The sequence below is a fragment of the Ovis aries genome, chromosome 14 (genome assembly GCF_016772045.2).
Source record: "Ovis aries strain OAR_USU_Benz2616 breed Rambouillet chromosome 14, ARS-UI_Ramb_v3.0, whole genome shotgun sequence".
Classification (NCBI taxonomy): Eukaryota; Metazoa; Chordata; class Mammalia; order Artiodactyla; family Bovidae; genus Ovis; species Ovis aries.
In genome coordinates this window covers 54,535,071-54,550,161 of record NC_056067.1, presented here as the reverse complement: position 1 = coordinate 54,550,161, position 15,091 = coordinate 54,535,071, and the positions used below count along the sequence as shown (strand labels likewise).

The following is a 15,091-nucleotide window of genomic DNA, read 5'->3' as shown; positions in this document are numbered from 1 at the left end:
TAATAGTCTGTTATGAGTCCAGTAATGTTTGCCCTTGTTTCTACCCATACTGGAGTTGCACCATTACAATTATTCTATGTAATTATATATGTGATTAATTGCCTTAAGGCATTTAGCCATCATTCATTTTGTCGGAGGCCTACAAGAGACAACAATCTTATAAAGTAGACAGGATATAAGTCATAAAGTTAGAGATGTTAATAAGGTCACAGGATACTAGAGAAATGGAGAAGGCAATAGCATCCCACTCCAGTACTCTTGCCTGGAAAATCCCATGGATGGAGGAGCCTGGTGGGCTGCAGTGCATGGGGTCGCTAAGAGTTGGACACGACTGGGAAACTTCACTTTCACTTTTCACTTTCATGCATTGGAGAAGGAAATGGCAACCCACTCCAGTGTTCTTGCCTGGAGAATCCCAGGGACGGGGGAGCCTGGTGGGCTGCCGTCTATGGGGTCGCACAGAGTCGGACACGACTGAAGCGACTTAGCAGCAGTAGCAGCAGCATACTAGAGAAAGGCACCAAGCATAAATAATTTGAAAACCACAAAGAGAAAAAATTAAAACACTGATTGTTATAACCAGTTCTGGGTGGTGCAGCGGTAAAGAATCCGCCTGCCAATGCAGGAGATACAAGAGACACAGGTTCAACCCTGGGTCGGGAAGATCCCCTGGAGACGGAAATGGCAACCCACTCCACTATTCTTGTCTCGAGAATCCCATTGACAGAAGAGTTTGGGAGGCTACACTCCATGGGGTCACAAAGAGTTGGACAAAACTGAGCACAAATCTGAATTGCAGTAAGCCATCAAGTCCAGAGAAGACTCAGCTGGAGAAGCCAAAATCTAAAGGGATCAGGTAGAGAGAAAAAGATAAATATTTCATCTTTGTTTGCAAAGGTATAGTTTGCCATCTTTCTGTAGTATGTAATTAGCATAAAAGGAAAGGCTTTCTGGAAAACAAAGATGAAAAGCCAGCAATATTTCAGACAATCAGGGATACAGTTATGAGACATATTTCCCATTTCATTCAGTCCCATGTGCTTAGTCACTCAGTCGTGTCCGACTGTTTGCGACCCCATGGGCTGCAGACCACCAGGCTCCTCTGCCCATGAGGATTCTCCAGACAAGAATACTGGAGTGGGTTGCAATGTGCACCTCCAGGGATCTTCCCAACCTAGGGATCGAACCCAGGTCTCCCACATTGCAAACAGATTCTTTCCTGTCTGAGCCACCAGGGAGGCCCATTCAGTCCCATGCATATAATTAATTCCTGTTGATTTAGATGAAGCCAGCAAGTTTTCCATTAGAGTTTCATAACTGTTTATCTCATTCAACAGTATGATCTGAAAGTCATCAGAAACGTGTGTCCGAAAGTCTTTTTATGAATCTCCTTGAAGATCTTCATTTGGTAAAAACCTCAGAGTAAAACAATAACTATAAATGACTGAAAACATTGATCCGCTGCCTAAACGATACTAAAAAATGGAATTACCCAACCATATTTTCTTCAATTTGCTGTTATTAGTACCTGAATATAGTCTCCAGTTTTAACTTTTTATTGTGTAGGCTCAGCTAACCCTGTTGGTTTCTTTATACGTGCTCAGTTCTGTCCGACTCTTTGCGACCCCATGGACTGTAGCCAACCAGGCTTCTCTCTCCATGGGATTTCCCGGGCAAGAATACTGGAGTGGGTTGCCATTTCCTCCTCCAGGGGATCTTCTAGACCCAGAGATCGAACCAGTGTCTCTTGCATCTCCTGCATTGGCAGGCAAATTCTTTACCACTGAGCCACCTTGGAAGCCCGCACTGAACATCCCTTTAGTATTTTTAGTTAATATTGCCTGAGGGGCAGACTTATAAGCCCTGTTTTATAACATCAGGCAGGGGAGCATTCCCCCACATAATGTCTATCCCACAATATAATTAGAGATCCAGGTAAAAAGTATCCATTTTACATTAGCAATGTAACAATCTCACATAATGCTCTTTCAAATACACCAATCGTTATAAATATTTTTCTCAGTCCTATTAACACTTATACCCTTACCTTTAGCCGATCAACAAGTCTTGGTCTTACAAGGAGTCCCAGAAAGCTTCCTTTAAAAAGAAAAAAGATTTTTTTTTTTTAATGTGGACCATTTTAAAAGTCTTTATTGAATTTGTTACAATACTGTTTCTGTTTTATTTTTTTGGCCTCGAGGCATGTGGGGTCTCAGCACCCGAACCAGGACTTGAACCTGCACCCCCAGCATTGGAAGGTGAAGTTTTAACCACTGGATCACCACGGAAGTCCCAAGAAACTTTCGTTTTTAGTCCCTCAGCCATTTTATTCATTTTGGGGTGTAAGGCTTTGAGGTCCCCGGTGAGGGAGTCAAGCAAACGGAATCAGAACCTTTTGTCAATCTTGAACTTGATTAACTGATTGAACAATTGCCCCAAAACAATTGCTGGGCTGGTATCCCAGTGTAATTTTCTTTCAGCTTAAAAAAAAATTTTTTTTAACTGGTTATAAATAGAACAGACTTGTTTGGGGCCTGGTGGCTCAGATGGTAAAGCATCTGTCTACAATGCGGGAGACCCGGGTTTGATCCCTGGGTTGGGAAGATCCCCTGGAGAAGGAAATGGCAATTCACTCCAGGACTATTGCCTGGAAAATCCAATGAACAGAAGAGCCTGGTAGGCTACACTCCATGGGGTCACAAAGAGTCGGACACGCCTGAGCAACTTCACTTCACTTCACTTCAATGTTGGGGTACCAATAGAGGGTCCTTTTTGAAACCAAGTCCCCCTATTGAGTTTATGATTAATCTCTCTATCCAAAATTGTATTCCCTTTCTTATCCCACCCCTGTCCTCCTCAGGACTGAAGTATCCAGAAAAGGGGGCTATTAACACTGCTCCCTGTGGGACCCTCCTGAGTACAATACCTCTCCTTGATCACAGTTTCTAGTTTGTAGAAAGGACTTTAAGTCTCCTAGCTCTTCCCAAATTCCAAAGAGTTGATTGAAAGAGCTACCAGTTAGGGAAGTAAGGGAATGCAGAAACAGAGGAAAAGCAAATAGTTCAGCCGTTTCATTTCTTTTTATGGCTCAGTAATACTCCAGTATGCATACGCACACCAATCTTTACCCATTCCTCTGTTGACGAACATCATGTTGCTTCTGTGTCCTGACTATTATGAATAGTGCTGCAACGAACATTTGGATGCATGTATCTTTTTGATTGAATTTTTTATAAGTAAATTCCGGCTCTCTGTATCTTTGGGCGTCCTTCAGTGACAACTATCGGTGCAGTGTGTGGACTCAAGTGTCACCTAGGAATGACTGTAACCCAGTACAGATCATAGAGTCTGGAGACTAAGCGGCTGCATATGTCTCACCCAATAATTGATTGAAAGTGAAAGTCGGCCACTCTTTGTGGCCCCATGGACTATACAGTCCACGGAATTCTCCAGGCCAGAATACTGGAGAGGGTAGCCGTTCCCTTTTCCAGGGGAATCTTCCCAACCCAGGGATCAAATCTAGGTCTCCCACACTGCAGGCGGATTCTTTACCAGCTGAGCCACAGGGAAGCCCAAGAATACTGGAGTGGGTAGTCTATCCCTTCTCCAGCCTATCTTCCTGACCCAGGAATTGAACCAGGGTCTCCTGCATTGCAGGCAGATTCTTTACCAACTGAGCTATCAGGGAAGTCCCCAATCATGAATTAGCTATTATCATTCCAATAAGATTAAACATTCCAATAAGATTAACAGTTTTATTAGTGTTCCATGACCTATGAAGTGGGAGAAGAACACAATTTCTTCATATAATCTGTATATTCAGTGTTAAAACCAAAGGGGAGTAGCGTGTGAAATGATCTGAGTATTGCTGACTCATGTTCACTGTCAATAATTATTGGTCGCTCACAGTATCATTATGTTTCTTGTCACTAACTAGAATTCTTTAACAATTATTTAGCAACTACAAGGAATGAAAATATAACTTTCACTCTCCCTATTGTTGATTGTGTGAACATGTGAAGGCTTTGGTCCTCAGAGAGATAGAAGGCAGGTACAATGAGGTAACAATTGCTATTATGAATTTTCAATGTGGCAGACATGAAAATTCTCTTAGCCCAGTCCCTGAAATGTGAAATCACTTAATACATGCTCATTATGTTAATGATTGGACCTCCTGGGGGCTCAGTGGTAGAGAATCCCCCCTTTCCAAAGCAGGAGACAGGTTCTATACCTGTGTCGGGAAGATGTCCTAGAGAAGGAAATGGCAACCCGCTCCAGTATTCTTGCCTGGAGAACCCCACAGACAGAGGAGCCTGGCAGGCTACAGTCCACGGGGTCACAGAAAGAGCCAGACACGACTTACTGACTAAGCAACAACAGAAAATGTTTATGGTTAAATGGCAAACAAGAACTGCCTCCTGTAGTCCACGTAGGTATAATATAAATTCAGCCCCACAGCCTGTGAGTCTAAAGCAAGTTCTTGACTCCTATGTTCAAAGAGAGAGATTTCAGGGACTGCCCTGGTGGTCCAGCGGTTAAAACTCTGAGCTTCTGAAGCAGAAGATATAGATTCGATCCCTGCTCAGGGAATTAATATCCCATGGGCTACGCAGCACAGCCAGAGATTTTCCAAAAATTTTTAATCAGATTGCTATAAAAAAGAGAGAGAGATCGTTGTCCATCTGAAGCTAGCACAACATAGCTTCTTAGGCAGCTATAGTGCGGTGTTAGTCGCTCAGTTGAGTCTGTCTGACTCTTTGCAACCCCATGGGCTGTAACCCCCCAGGCGCCTCTGTCCATGTCTCCAGGCAAGAATACCGGAGTGGGTTGCCATTCCCTTCTCCAGGGGGTGCCCTACCCCAGTACAAAATTAAAAATTTAGGGGAAAAAAAAAGAGAAATCTTACCAGAAATACACAAAAAATTCTTGTATATAATTCACACAGATTCACCAGGGGTAACGTTTTCCAACATTTGATAGATTATATTCTCATTTCTTTCACTCTCATGGATAATATTAACATTTTTAACAGCTTGAGAAAAAGGTACCGATACCATTTCCTTTTATCCCTCCGCACTTCAGAGAATATTTTCTAAGACCACAGATATTTCCTTTATAATCTCAGAAAAATGATAGAAATCAAGGAATTTCGTACTGATGCAATGTTACTATCTAATAGACATTGTGCGTTCAAATGTGGCCAGCTATCTCAATAATAAAATGTGGCCCAGGACTCAGTCTAGGATTTAGTTTACATTCTCCCTTCTCCTTTCTCTGGACCATATCCTCAGCTTTTCTTTTCTTAGGGTTTTATTTTCTAAATAACAATTTGATAATTTGAATGGTACCAGACAATTATTTTGTACAGCTTCCTCAATTAGAGTTTACATAGTATGTTCTCACTAATGCCTTCAGGGCTAGTCTTCACGCTGTAAATAATGCCCCCAGCAAAGGAAGGAGCAAGCAAGAGACGTCTCTGGCAGCCCAGTGGGTGAGACGCCAAGCGTCCAAATCAAGGAGCACGGAATCCAATCCCTAATCAGGGAACTAGGATGCCACATACCTCCTGGCATGGCCAAAAACAAACAAAAAAGGAAGAAGGGGAGAGAGTAAATTTACTGTGGGGAAATCTAACAAATATTAGCTCAGCCAAGTGATCAAGGTCAATGGTGAGTTGTCAGGTTGATAGTGAAAGCCCTTGAAATGCTGGCCCTATAATAGTATTTCACCTCCATGATCATCGTCTCCAAAACCCAGAAACCCAGTCTAATTATCAGAAAAACACGGAGCACACCCCAAGAGAGGGACCTCCTCCAAAATATCTGAGCAGTCATCCTCAGAACTGTCAAGGTCATCAAAGACAAGGGAAGTCTGAGAAACTGTTACAGCCGAGAGAAACCTAAGGAGACACGAGGACCCAATGTGATGTCGTGTCTGGGGTGGGACCTTGGGCCAGAGAAAGGATACTGGGTAAAAACTAAGGGAGTCTGAATAAAATATGGACTATCAGAATTCTTTATACTAGCTTTATCATTTTCCTTCCATCTAAAAATGTTGTATAAAATAATAATAAGGCTTATTTGAAATATTTTTTCAGGCTATGCTTGTGGTCCAGTGGTTAGGATTCTGCCTGCCAATGCAGGGACACAGGAAGTTTCCACGTGCCATGGGGCAGCTGAGCCCCTTGGCCGCATATTCAGCCCAGCTGCCCAGAGCCGGTGCTGCAACTAGAGAGTAACCCCTGCTGGCCGCAATGAGAGAAAGCCTACACACGGCAATGAAGACTCAGAGCAGCCAAAAAAATAAATACATCTATTTTAAAAAACAACACTTATCAAAGTGATTCATTAAAAAAGTAATAAAATAAAATATATGTTCTTAATTCACCACATGTCTGCACCCTCCATCTTATTATTAAACTCCTGGTTTCCTCTCATGACATCAAATTCAGGTTAATCTAGAATGTTCCCTGAATGACTTCACGATTGCCCAATATTGTCAGTCTTGTGACCCTCTCTTTTCACCTGTAGGCACAGTCCTCAGTGAACTGGGAAAGATTAATGATTGTTTGATGTTGACTATAAAACGGATCTCCCAGTTCAACAGTGACTGTACTAAGGCTGAAACACCCACGAGAAGTAGAAAGATCTCATTGTCGTGACAGGAGAGTGTGTGTGGTTTGACAGGATACCCTTCCCGAGCATGGAATTCCCATCTGAACACCTGAGACAGGTGCAGGAGAATTGTATTATTAAAGATAAGGATGTCTTACTGCTGACTTACCCCAATCAGGTAAGGAAGCAGGACCAGAGGCTGAGAAAGACTTCCTCATTCATTCAGCAGACAGGTGGAACTTTTCCTGTATGCGACAATACATTGGGGGAATAGGAATGTGCACTGATATCGCTGAAGAGCTGACTCATTGGAAATGACCCTGACGCTGGGAAAGATTGAGGGCAGGAGGAGAAGGGGGCAACAGAGGATGAGATGGCTGGATGGCATCACTGACTCAATGGACATGAGTTTGAGCAAACTCTGGGGCATAGCTGAGGACAGGGAAGCCTGGCGTGCTGCAGTACACGGGGTCACAAAGAGTCGGACATGATGGAACGACCTAACAACAGCAACAGCCACTGGCTTTCAGAGAAAAGGATCTAGACAGGCAGTTACACAATAAGCTGAGTGCCCAGAGGGATAATCTAAGGCATCAGGGGAACCCACCAGAGTGAACCACAAGGCAGATTCAGGTGTTTGCAGAGAGGAGTGAAAGGAGTCTGGCCAGGGAAGTCTATAGAAGAAATGGGGGAGGGAGGTAATTATGCGAGATGATGTATATGTTAATTAGTGTGATTGTGGTGGTCATTTCACAATCTGGTGTTACTGTTGTTTTGTCGATAAGTCATATCCAATTCTTTTGGGACCCCATGGACTGCAGCCCGCCAGGCTCCTCTGTCTTTGGGATTCTCCAGACAAAAATACTGGAATGGGTTGTCATTTCCTTCTCCAGAGGATCTTCCCCACCCAGGGATCGAACCTCCTACATTGGCAGGTGGATTCTTTACCACTGAGCCACCGAGAATCCCTCACAATGTGTACATATATCAAATGAACATGTATACCTTAAAGATATACATCCTTTTTTTTTTCAAGAATTTTGATTTTTACCTTTTGATTATTACTATTACTCATTTTTGGCTGCGCTGGATCTTCACGGCTGGGCGGGCTACTCTCTAGCCGCGGTGGGCAGCTTCTCCTGTGGTGGAGCACAGCAGGTGTAGCGTGGGGTTCAGTCACTGTGGTAACGTGCTTAGCTGCCCTTAGCAGGTGGAACCTTCCTGGGCCAAGGATGGAACCGGTGTCCCCTGCACTGGCAGGCAGATTCTTAACCACCAGGGGAGGCCTACATTGTTTTTTAAATTAACTTTAAACTATATTTATTTTCCTTGATATGTGTATATATATATATATATATATTTAAATATATCATATGCATTTCTTTTTTTAGTATAAATAAATTTATTTTAATTGGAGGCTAATTACTTTACAATATTGTATCGGTTTTGCCATACATCAACATGAATCTGCCACAGGTGTACACGTTTCTATGTAAAGTATATCTTCATTCAGTTTCTCTTAACATTTCTGCTTTGTATTAAAGAGACCATAAGCTCCCTGCTAGCAAGAACAAGGCTTAGCGAGTTACTTGTATAATATAATAGGGCAATGGAGGGTTTAGTATTGCCAGGTTGACCCTACTGCTTTTGAACTGACAATGTTAAATACATACATTTTCATTTGTTAGTTATAATCGAGGGAGGAGGGCAGGGGGGGGTAAACATAATTATCTCAGCGAAAAACAAAAAAGTGGAAGAACTGACATCTATATTGAGATTAAGAGGAATGAATGTGAAACTGTTTTGTGAAAAGGGATAGTTTCTGATAAAGGTATCAGTGTGGATTGTGGTCAGGAATTGGAAAAAAAGCCTGACAAATCCAAGGACAACAAGGATGTGAATCATATATCCGTGAGGGGTGGGGTCGTTGAGGGACTGTGATTAGGCAAGAAGGAAGGCTGATGACCTTAGACGTGGTGTGGTAGTGAAAAGTCAAGGGCAATGGGAACATGACGTATCACAGGATTTAATAAATAACCAAACGGTGGAAGCAACCCAAATGCCCACTGACAGAAGAAACAAAATGTGGTAGCTACATAGACTAGAACACTATTCAACCTTAAAAAGGAATGAGGTTCTGACTCACGCGACAGCATGGATAAACGATGAAGACATTACCCTAGGCGAAATAAGTGAGACAGTGTATGATTCACATAAGTGAGGTCATCAGAATCCAAAAGTAGAATGGTTGCTGGAGACTGGCAGGCACTGGAAAGAGGGGGAAATGGGAAGGTGTTACATAATGGGTCCAAAGCTTCAGTTTTGCAGGATGAGAAAGTTCTGGAGGTTGGTTGCACAACAGTGTAAATATACTTAGCCCAGCTGAAATGGACTCCTGAAAATGGTTAAGATGGTGCCTTGGATGATCTGTACGCTTTATGAGGATTTTTTTAAGTCAGATTGGAATGGCTGGCCAGAGAAGGAAATGGTGACCCCCTCCCGTATTCTTGCCTGGAGAATCTCATGGACAGAGGTGTCTGGGGGGTAGAGTCCATGGGGTCGCAAAGAGCTGGACATGATTGAGCGACCAAGCACAGAATGACTGACCATGATTCTCCTTTCTTTATCTCGGAACAAACTGGTTGATGGAAACTGTCCGCCTGATTCATTCTAAGGGGGATCCCACGTGGATCCAATCTGTGTCCACTGGGGAGCGCTCCCCTTGGGTAGAGGCTTTCAGAGGGTATAATCTACTGAAAGATAAGGAAGGCCCACGTTTCACCACTTCTCACCTCCCCGTCCAACTCTTCCCCAGGTCTTTCTTCAAGTCCAAGGCCAAGGTCAGTGCACGTAGTCAAGATAGGCTTGATCAATACTCGTTAAACTTTAACTTCCCTAGCAACCAGTTGAAGATCTGATTGAAATGCAATTGTATTCAGTAGGTATGTGCTGGTCCTGAGATTCTGCTTGTACACAGCACAGCCATGCTAAGTACAAAGGTATAGATCATTCCAGAGGTTCTATAAGCCAAATGTAAACCAGAGACAAAGAGAAACCATAATGTCCAAACCTTAGAAACCCATGTTAAAGCCTAACAAGAATTCATAACTGCATTATACCCTACATAACACTCCTTTGAGAAAGAATGTTCAACCGACCGCACAATTGCCCTCATTTCACATGATAGTAAAGTAATGCTCAAAGTTCTCCAAGGCAGGGGTCAATAGTACGTGAACCAAGAACTTCCCAATGTTCAAGCTGGATTTAGAAAAGGCAGAGAAACCAGAGATCAAAGTACCAACATCTGTTGGATCATAGAAAAAGCAAGAGAATTCCAGGAACACATCTACTTCTGCTTCATGGACTACACTAAAGCCTTTGATTGTGTGGATTGCAACAAACTGTGAAAAATTCTTCAAGAGATGGGAATACCAGACCACCTGACCTGCCTCCTGAGAAATCTGTATGCAGGTCAAGAAGCAACAGTTAGAACTGGACATGGAGCCACAGACTGGTTCCAGATCGGGAAAGGAGTATGTCAAGGCTGAATATTGTCACCCGGCTTATTTAACTTATATGCAGAGTACATCATGGGAAGTGCCAGGCTGGATGAAGAACAGCTGGAATCAAGATTGCCAGGAGAAATAATAATAAACTCAGATATGCACATGACAGCATTCTTACGGCAGAAATCAAAGAGGACTCAAAGAGCCTCTTGCTGAAAGTGAAAGAGGAGAATGAAAATGCTGGCTTAAAACTCAATGTTCAAAAAAGTAAGATCATGGCATCCGGTCCCGTCAGTTCAGTTTGGCTCAGTCGCTCAGTCGTGTCTGACTGTTTTTGACCCCATGGACTGCAGCGTGCCAAGCCTCCCTGTCCATCACCAACTCCCAGAGTTTACTCAAATTCATGTCCATTGAGTTGGTGATGCCATCCAACTATCTCATCCTCTGTCATCCCCTTCTCCTCCTGCCCTCAATCTTTCCCAGCATCAGGGTCTTTTCCAATGAGTCAGTTCTTCACATCAGGTGGCCAAAGTATTGGAGTTCAGCTTCAGCATCAGTCCCTTCCAATGAATATTCAAGACTGATTTCCTTTAGGATGGATTGGTTGAATCTCCTTGTTGCCCAAGGGACTCTCAAGTGTCTTCCCCAACACCACAGTCAAAAGCATCAATTCTTTGGCACTCAGCTTTGTTTAGAGTCCAACTCTCACATCCATACATGACTACTGGAAAAATAATAGCCTTGACTAGGCAGGACTTTGTTGGCTAAGTAATGTCTCTGGGTTTTAATATGCTGTCTAGGTTGGTCATAACTTTTCATCCAAAGAGTAAGTATTTTTTAACTTCATGGCTGCAGTCACCATCTGCAGTGATTTTGGAGGCCCCCAAAATAAAGTCAGCCACTGTTTCCACTGTTTCCCCATCTATTTCCCATTAAGTGATGCCATGATCTCTGTTTTCTGAATGTTGAGCTTTAAGCCAACTTTTCACTCTCCTCTTTCACTTTCATCAAGAGGCTCTTAGTTCTTCTTCACTTTCTGCCATAAGGGTGGTGTCATCTGCATATCTGAGGTTGTTGATCTTTCTCCCGGCAATCTTGATTCCAGCTTGTGTTTCTTCCAGTCCAGCGTTTCTCATCATGCACTCTGCATAGAAGTTAAGTAAGCCAGGTGACAATATACAGCCTTGACATACTCCTTTCCCAATTTGGAACCAGTCTGTTGTTCCATGTCCAGTTCTAACTGTTGCTTCTTGACCTGCATACAGATTTCTCAGGAGGCAGGTCAGGTGGTCTGGGGAGGTCAGGGGAGGATGAGATGCTGGATGGTATCACCAACTCGATGGACATGAGTTTTGGTAAACTCCAGGAGTTGGTGATGGACAGGGAGGCCTGGCATGCTGTGATTCATGGGGTCACAAAGAGTCGGACACAACTGAGCAACTGAACTGAACTGAAGCTTTTACAACATTTGCTGGATTACGCTCTCATTTCTTTCACTCTCATATACAATATAAACTTTTTCAGCCATTTGAAAGTAAGTTACAGAAATCCTTTGCTTTTATCCCTCAAAACTTCAGTGTATGAGGCATCTCTGGTGGTTCAGTGGTTGAGTCCACCTGTCAATGCAGGAGACAGGGGTTCCTCCCTGGTCTGGGAAGATCCCACATGTCCCAGAGCAACTAAGCCCGTGCGCCACAACTATTGAGCCTGTGCTCCAGAGCCCAGGAGCCACAACTACTGAAGCCCATTTGCCCAAGAGCCCTGCTCCACAGGAGAAACCACAGCAATGAGAAACCTGCTCACCCCAGTCAGACAGTAGCCCTGCTCACCACAACTAGAGAAAAAGCCTGGGCAGCGACTAAGACCCAGCAGAGTTCAAAACAAACAAATACAATTATTTTTAAAAAAACTTTATATTTTCTAAGATCAAGAATATTTCCTTTATAAACACAAAAATGACAGAAATCAGGGAAGTTAGTATTGATGCAGTTATTATCTAATCCACAGTGTGCATTCAAATGTGGTCAACTGTCCCAGTAATAAAATAATAGCATTTTCTGTGGTTTAGGAGTCAATCCAGGATTTAGTTTACATTCTCCCTTCTAATTTCTCTGGACCATATTGTAGTTTTTCTTTTCTTATCTTGTTTTAAAATAACAATTTGATAATTTGAATGGTACCAGACAATTATTCGGAGAAGGCAATGGCACCCCACTCCAGTACTCTTGCCTGGAAAATCCCATGGATGGAGGAGCCTGGTAGGCTGCAGTCCATGAGGTCGCTAAGAGTCAGAAACGACTGAGCGACTTCACTTTCATTTTTCACTTTCACGCATTAGAGAAGGAAATGGCAACCCACTCCAGTATTCTTGCCTGGAGAATCCCAGGGACGGGGGAGCCTGGTGGGCTGCCGTCTATGGGGTCGCACAGAGGCGGACACGACTGAAGCAACTACTCAGCAGCAGCAGCAGACAATTATTTTTTAAAGATTCCTCAATTAGAGTTCACAGGAGATGTTCTCATTAATACCTTCAGGTCTAGACTTCATCTTTTAAATATGCCCACATAAAAGGAAGGAAGGTAAGGACTTCCCTGGCAGTCCAGTGGTTAAGACTCCGAGCTTCCAAAGAAAGGGGTTCAATCTCTGATCAGAGAACTAAGCTCCCACATACCATTAGGCCTGGTCAAAAAAAAATTGGAAAAAAAAAAAGGAAGAAGGTGAGAGTAAATTTACCATGGGGAAATCTCAGTTCAGTTCAGTCACTCAGTCATGTCTGACTCTTTGTGACCCTGTGAATTGCAGCATGCCAGGCCTCCCTGTCCATCACCAACTCCCAGAGTTAACTCAAACTCACGTCCATCGAGTCGGTGATGCCATCCAGCCATCTCATCCTCTGTCATCCCCTTTTCCTCCTGCCCTCAATCCCTCCTAGCATCAGAGTCTTTTCCAATGAGTCAACTCTTCACATGAGGTGGCCAAAGTACTGGAGTTTCAGCATCATTCCTTCCAAAGAATAGCCAGGACTGATCTCCTTTAGAATGAACTGGTTGGATCTCCTTGAAGTCCAAAGGACTCTCAAGAGTCTTCCCCAACACCACAGTTCAAAAGCATCAGTTCTTTGGCACTCAGCTTTCTTCACAGTCCAACTCTCACATCCATACATGACTACTGGAAAAACCATAGCCTTGACTAGACGGACCTTTGTTGGCAAAGTAATGTCTCTGCTTTTGAATATGCTATCTGGGTTGGTCATAACTTTCTTCCAAGGAGAAAGCGTCTTTTAATTTCATGGCTTCAATTACCATCTGCAGTGATTTTGGAGCCCAAAAAAACAAAGCCTGACACTGTTTCCACTGTTTCCCCATCTATTTCCCATGAAGTGATGGGACCACATGCCATGATCTTAGTTTTCTGAATGTTGAGCTTTAAGCCAACTTTTTTCACTCTCCTCTTTCACTTTCATCAAGAAGCTTTTGAGTTCTCTTCATTTTCTGCGATAAGGGTGGTGTCATCTGCATATCTGAGGTTATTGATATTTCTCCTGGCAATCTTGATTCCAGCTTCTGCTTCTTCCAGCCCAGCGTTTCTCATGATGTACTCTGCATATAAGTTAAATAAGCAGGGTGACAATATACAGCCTTGACGTCCTCCTTTTCCTATTTGGAACCAGTCTGTTGTTCTATGTCCAGTTCTAACTGTTGCTTCCTGACCTGCATATAGGTTTCTCAAGAGGCAGGTCAGATATTTCCATCTCTTTCAGAATTCTCCAGTTTATTGTGATCCACACAGTCAAAGGATTTGGCAGGGTCAATAAAGCAGAAATACATGTTTTTCTGGAACTCTCTTGCTTTTTCCATGATCCAGTGGATGTTGGTAATTTGATCTCTGGCCCCTCTGCCTTTTCTAAAACCAGCCTGAACATCTGGAAGTTCACGGTTCACATACTGCTGAAGTCTGGCTTGGAGAATTTTGAGCATTACTTTACTAGTATGTGAGATGAGTGCAATTGTGCGGTAGTTTGAGCATTCTTTGGCATTGCCTTTCTTTGGGATTGGAATGAAAACTGACCTTTTCCAGTCCTGTGGCCACTGCTGAGTTTTCCAAATTTGCTGGCATATTGAGTGCAGCACTTTCACAGCATCATCTTTCACGATTTGAAATAGCTCAACTGGAATGCCATCACCTCCACTAGCTTTGTTCGTAGTGATGCTTTCTAAGGCCCACTTGACTTCATATTCCAGGATGTCTGGCTCTAGGTGAGTGATCACACCATCATGATTATCTTGGTCCTGAAGATCTTTTTTGTACAGTTCTCCTGTGTATTCTTGCCACCTCTGCTTAATATTTTCTGCTTCTGTTAGGTCCATACCATTTCTGTCCTTTATCGAGCCCATCTTTGCATGAAATGTTCCCTTGGTATCTCTGATTTTCTTGAAGAGATCTCTAGTCTTTCCCATTTTATTGTTTTCCTCTATTTCTTTGCATTGATCGCTGAGGTAGGCTTTCTTATCTCTCCTTGCTATTCTTTGGAACTCTGCATTCAGATGCTTATATCTTTCCTTTTCTCCTTTGCTTTTTCCTTTCTCTTCTTTTCAAGGAAACAGAATCAGATACTGACAAATAGCTATCTGTAAGGCCTCCCCAGACAGCCATTTTGCTTTTTTGCATTTCTTTTCCATGGGGATGGTCTTGATCCCTGTCTCCTGTACAATGTCATGAACCTCTGTCCAAAGTTCATCAGGCACTCTATCTATCAGATCTAGTCCCTTAAATCTATTTCTCACTTCCACTGTATAATCATAAAGTTAACAAACATTACTTCTGCCAGGTGATCAGAATCAACATCAAAAATGAGATGTCAGTGAAAGTGAAAGTCACTCAGTCCTGGCTGACTCTTTCGACCCCATGGACTAGGAATTGTCCAGGCCAGAATATTGGAGTGGGTAGCCATTCACTTCTTCAGCGGATCTT

General features: G+C 43.0%; 1 protein-coding gene across 1 annotated transcript in view; it reads right to left on the bottom strand.

Annotated features, from left to right (window-relative positions):
• The window catches only part of ELSPBP1 (epididymal sperm binding protein 1), a 73,087-nt gene extending 66,211 nt beyond the window's left edge, over positions 1–6,876 (bottom strand). Inside the window, exons 1-2 of the mRNA XM_060398724.1 lie at positions 6,784–6,876; positions 2,048–2,097 (exon numbers count right to left, since the gene is read on the bottom strand). The gene's annotated coding sequence lies outside the window, so the exon portion shown is untranslated. The remainder of the gene's footprint in view (positions 1–2,047; positions 2,098–6,783) is intronic.
• Between the last annotated feature and the right edge of the window lie 8,215 nt (positions 6,877–15,091).